This window comes from Pungitius pungitius, chromosome 10 (assembly GCF_949316345.1).
Source record: "Pungitius pungitius chromosome 10, fPunPun2.1, whole genome shotgun sequence".
Classification (NCBI taxonomy): Eukaryota; Metazoa; Chordata; class Actinopteri; order Perciformes; family Gasterosteidae; genus Pungitius; species Pungitius pungitius.
This window is the reverse complement of record NC_084909.1, coordinates 6,635,063-6,640,754: the sequence shown is the minus strand read 5'-3', so window position 1 is coordinate 6,640,754 and position 5,692 is coordinate 6,635,063. Positions and strand designations below refer to the sequence as shown.

The 5,692-nt window shown below is 55.6% G+C and overlaps 1 long non-coding RNA gene across 1 annotated transcript in view; it reads right to left on the bottom strand.

Annotated features, from left to right (window-relative positions):
- LOC134102926 (uncharacterized) overlaps positions 1–5,692 on the bottom strand; it is a 12,049-nt gene continuing 6,357 nt past the window's right edge. Inside the window, exons 2-3 of the long non-coding RNA XR_009957006.1 lie at positions 1,965–2,085; positions 1–107 (exon numbers count right to left, since the gene is read on the bottom strand). This is a non-coding gene — a long non-coding RNA (uncharacterized LOC134102926). The remainder of the gene's footprint in view (positions 108–1,964; positions 2,086–5,692) is intronic.

Here is a 5,692-nt window from a genome sequence, read left to right as displayed (position 1 = left end):
CTTTCGTCACTTTTTCTTTGGTGCATTTGGGTTGCAAAACTTGAAAAAGATGATGTCTCCATCTTCAACAACAGTTTCTGCCCTGTTGTGTGTATTTCCCTTGCTGCCTGTAACGTGAGAAAGAAAAAAAAACAGATTAACAATAGAGCACATAATAACAGTGTGCATTGTAAATAAATAATGGAAGTGGAAAAGAATAGTTCAGTCAAATTTCTTCTCTCTCTCTCTCTCTCTTACACACACACACACACATACACAAACACACTTACACACGTCCATGTTTTGCTCAGGGGGAGCCTGAATTCCCACTGACTGAATAATCCTCTGTTCTGCTCCTCGCAGTTTCATGTGTACAAGCACAAAATGTTAATACGTCTTTGATTACAGCACTATCAAACTTCTCAAGGAAACGAAAATAACTTCTAACATTTCTTTTGTATACAGTAAGCGTTTGTTCTCCTTCCCGGCAAACTCAAAAATAATTGACTTGAAGTGCTAATATGGACAGGTTTATGCATTCTGGTTCTGCACAGCGCACAATTAATTAGAAGAATCAATGTCCCTTTAAAGGCTCAGGAGACCATTTAATCCAAGCTCAATACCACCAGAAACACTGGATGGAGAGGGAGACAGGGGAAAAAATCAATGGCTATTTGTGATTCCTGAGTATGTATTAAACCAGACACGTCTAACTGGTTCATTTGCACTTGAAAGCAGCCATCTGGAGCAGCAAGCTTGGCTTAAGCAGATATGATTACTAATAATGTGATACCCCCATACACTGGCCGTATTCAGACAGCCTATTCCCACAAATGGCATTAAATAGCTCATGCATTAATGCCACGGTCAGAAATGCTCAATGTTCTTACGAGGCCTAAAAAGGGATTAGTAAAGGAGCATGCAGTAAGGACCTGACACTCGGATCTCGACCTCGGACAACAATGGCGGAACTCCCGGGAGACCCGCACGCTTCGCCCTCTGTTTGCGGCTTAAGATGGGTGTGGACAATGCCACGTCGCTGCATTAAAATCTAAAAAAAAAGGCTTGAATAGTAAAGAGATTTAAATGTTTTCACAGTGCTTCCTTTCCACACTGGTCCCCACAAGTCCCCGTGTCACCATAATTACATTAGCTGAGTCTGTAAGTGGGCACACGGGGTTGATGGTGGTGATAGTGGGATTATAATGGCATAGCTTGCAGCTGCTGCTCACAAATGTCACACATAGCAAGGTATAAGTCACTATACTGCATTCATTTAATCAACTTGGAATTATAATTTTGAATCAGAAATTAAGGCATGAAAAAGAGCATCTTTGATGTGAAAGGCATCCTACAGCGTTGATTAACAGATTATTAACTCTGTACTTTCAATTACCAAATTACAGTTTGCAGATATAAACTAAATGAACGACAAACCCTAAACACGTGTAGTAAAAAGGATTAGCATTTTGCAAAGGAGCTGATACAGCACGTGAACCACCACACTGGCCCATAAATCATAAAAATAATTCACGAAAGTCACATTTGTGCGCCGTATATTTAATAAACTGTCATCATTTCTATTTGACTTGCTGCTTTATGTCACTGCCACATACAGTCGCTTACAGTGGCTCTGGGATTGGGCAACAGAGAGCTTAGAGCGAACGGCGCACTCTACAGATCTGATAAACGCCCGGCGAGGAGACAAAGTGCTTCCTCCGAACGACCGCGCCGAGCCGCGACCCAGAGCTGCCATCAGCCAGTTAAGACACCATTGTGATAAAGATATGCACAGCTGGAGCAGAATGGCAGTGTTTAGAGCCAGAATCAGTTGGCTTGTCAGGAGTGGTGCTGGAGTGTGTGCAGTAATTTCTTCCCCCGAGTAAAGGTGAAGAGCGGCTTGCAGTCGGTGCTGCGCGGTGACTGTCAGCTCCACTGATCACAGGAGACTTCCCCTCATCTCTGCTGGCACCCTGACTGCTCACCTCGACAGCGTTCTCACTGCCTTCCTCTTTAAAATCCGGGAATTTCATTACTTCCGCCATAATGAAGCCCTTCCGCAAAGGTCTGGATCTTCCCTGCGGCCTGTGGAGCCTTAGTTCCTTTCTGTCACCGGGAAGGAAAAGAGGGGACAAATGAATTGTTTTGGAGAAGATGGATTGCAGCATGCGAGCGACATGGTGTTTGATGGGGTGATAGCGTTGTGAGCATCACTCGGGGGTGTTTTCAGTCCTGATTTCTGGATAGCTTTCCACTCGGCTGTGCCCTGCTTGGGCAGCCCGGACACCGATAAGAACCCAGCACTGCTATCAATGCCTTCTGATTCCCATTCCGTGGGGGTATTGATTTCTGTCCAAGCAATCTCGCCTCATTGTGGGTCGCTGCCCGGCTCTGTGGACATGACAGGGAGACGACCCAGCGTTGCAGTGAGAGGCCGTGTATGGGCCTCACTGCAGTAGGCCTTACTGTTATGGCAGAGTGAAGTTTGGTCATTCAAATTCATTTTGGACCGTCAATAATATTTGCATGCTGGAAATGCACGCCGTGGACGAAGCTGTTTACTCAAAACATACATTTAGTGCTTATTCCGGATGCCAATTTACCAAACAAAACAAAAATAGTTTTATACATTCATTGTGCCTTCAATCCCCTCGTAAACTGCAAGACACAACTGAGCATTGATAAAATGTGCAATTTATATGCGCTGAAATAATGCGGGACGGAAATGACAAATGACCCAAATAAGTGACGTGGCTGCTGTGTATCATTATGACTCCTGCCTGTCGACCTGCTCGCTCTCTCTCTGCTCTGCAGCTCTGTGCTCAGGAACTGTTGAGCAGTTTTAATTATGTATATAATCAGGTTGGGGTCAACATATTTCATGCCAAAAGAATGATGCGTATTTAATGACTCTAATACATTACCATCCCTTTGCAATCTCGTTGACGGAGTGCTTGTGAGTTTAACTGCCATTAATCAGCATCAAGGTTTGTCTATCTGGAGAAAAATAGATTAACGGAGGGATTTCTTTTTTTTTTTTAATACGGAGCATAACAAGAGATCCACATTGTCCTAGTTAAGAGCCATGCAGAGCGGGCTGATAGATAATGGTCACCTCGAGGCTGCCTAATAAAGCATGTTAAAGGACTTAGGGAACACTGTCACGGTTTGGCTTCGCTTCCGGTTTTAGTTTGAAGTTTCATGTCTCTTGTGGTCCTGGGTTAACTTCACTTCCTGCCTTGTCTTGTGATTGCGTGATTGATTCCACCTGTGTCCAATCACCTGCACCTCCCTTGTGTATTTAAGCCCTGTGTGCCAGTTGTCCTTTGTCGCGTCATTGTCCATGTCAGTCCTCGTTGGTGCACGTTCTGCTTGAGTTTTGTTTGAATAAATAGCACTTTGTCGGAAGACCCTGCGTCTGAGTCCTGCCTGCCTGCCTGCCTTCCGCCTGCACCAGCTTCCCCATCTGACAGAATGACGCGACCAAGGAAGGACTCAGCAGGGTTTTACCCTAATGATAAATATTTGGGAACTCGCCTTGCGTTTGGGGGACCACGGAGCATGCAGCAGGCTGCCCGGCGAAACACCGGCATGCCAGCGGACTCCTGGAGCGACCTGGGGCCTGACTACCTCGACGTAAGAAGCCCATTTTTTCAATGGAAGACTGATGTCGTTGTTGGCCCCAGGAGCTACCAGGAGGAATGCTTCAGGCTCCGGGACCTCCTCAATCCGAGGAGAAGGAGCCGACGAACCCCCGCAGTCCCGGCTCCCGACTCGGCCCCCAGATATCCGTTCCAGCCTGAGCGGGCCCCAAGACGCCCGTTTCAGCCTGAGCGGGCCCCAAGACGCCCGTTTCAGCCTGAGCGGGCCCCAAGACACCCGTTCCAGCCTGAGCGGGCCCCAAGACGCCCGTTCCAGCCTGAGCGGGCCCCAAGACTCCCGTCTCCGCCCGTTCCGGCCCCCAGAGTCCAGTCTCCGCCCGTTCCGGCCCCCAGAGTCCAGTCTCCGCCCGTTCCGGCCCCCAGAGTCCAGTCTCCGCCCGTTCCGGCCCCCAGAGTCCAGTCTCCGCCCGTTCCGGCCCCCAGAGTCCAGTCTCCGCCCGTTCCGGCCCCCAGAGTCCAGTCTCCGCCCGTTCCGGCCCCCAGAGTCCAGTCTCCGCCCGTTCCGGCCCCCAGAGTCCAGTCTCCGCCCGTTCCGGCCCCCAGAGTCCAGTCTCCGCCCGTTCCGGCCCCCAGAGTCCAGTCTCCGCCCGTTCCGGCCCCCAGAGTCCAGTCTCCGCCCGTTCCGGCCCCCAGAGTCCAGTCTCCGCCCGTTCCGGCCCCCAGAGTCCAGTCTCCGCCCGTTCCGGCCCCCAGAGTCCAGTCTCCGCCCGTTCCGGCCCCCAGAGTCCAGTCTCCGCCCGTTCCGGCCCCCAGAGTCCAGTCTCCGCCCGTTCCGGCCCCCAGAGTCCAGTCTCCGCCCGTTCCGGCCCCCAGAGTCCAGTCTCCGCCCGTTCCGGCCCCCAGAGTCCAGTCTCCGCCCGTTCCGGCCCCCAGAGTCCAGTCTCCGCCCGTTCCGGCCCCCAGAGTCCAGTCTCCGCCCGTTCCGGCCCCCAGAGTCCAGTCTCCGCCCGTTCCGGCCCCCAGAGTCCAGTCTCCGCCCGTTCCGGCCCCCAGAGTCCAGTCTCCGCCCGTTCCGGCCCCCAGAGTCCAGTCTCCTGGCCCGTCCCCACGGCCCCTGATCGTGCCCCCTCCCTCCCATCCCTTGGTCCTCTCCCCCCCACCCCTGGGGGCCGTCTGGGATCCGGCCCTTGAGGGGGGGGTGGGGTCAGGGGTTGGGCCGCCGCACTGCTCGGCGCCCCCCGCCACGACGACGCCGGAGCCGCACTGCTCGGCGCCCCCCTCCACGACGACGCCGCAGCCGCACAGCTCGGCGCCCCCCGCCACGACGACGCCGCAGCCGCACTGCTCGGCGCCCCCCGCCACGACGACGCCGGAGCCGCACTGCTCGGCGCCCCCCGCCACGACGACGCCGGAGCCGCACTGCTCGGCGCCCCCCGCCACGACGACGCCGGAGCCGCACTGCTCGGCGCCCCCCTCCACGACGACGCCGCAGCCGCACTGCTCGGCGCCCCCCTCCACGACGACGCCGCAGCCGCACAGCTCGGCGCCCCCCGCCACGACGACGCCGGAGCCGCACTGCTCGGCGCCCCCCGCCACGACGACGCCGGAGCCGCACAGCTCGGCGCCCCACGCCACGACGACGCCGGAGCCGCACAGCTCGGCGCCCCACGCCACGACGACGCCGGAGCCGCACAGCTCGGCGCCCCACGCCACGACGACGCCGGAGCCGCACAGCTCGGCGCCCCAAGCCACGACGACGCCGGAGCCGCACTGCTCGGCGCCCCCCGCCACGACGCACGGCCGCCGACCCGGCAGACCCCCCGAGACCCCGAGGCCCGGCCGCCGGCCCGGCAGACCCCCCGAGACCCCGAGGCCCGGTCGCCGACCCGGCAGACCCCCTGAGCACCCCACGCCTGGCCGCCGCCCCGGCAGGCCGCCGGACCTTAGCTGTCGGGTCCCCACCCTCCCTCCCCTTGTCTGATTTTTTCCGGTTCTGCTCCCCTTTAGGACCGTCTGGAATTCGGTCCTTGAGGGGGGGGTTCTGTCACGGTTTGGCTTCGCTTCCGGTTTTAGTTTGAAGTTTCATGTCTCTTGTGGTCCTGGGTTAACTT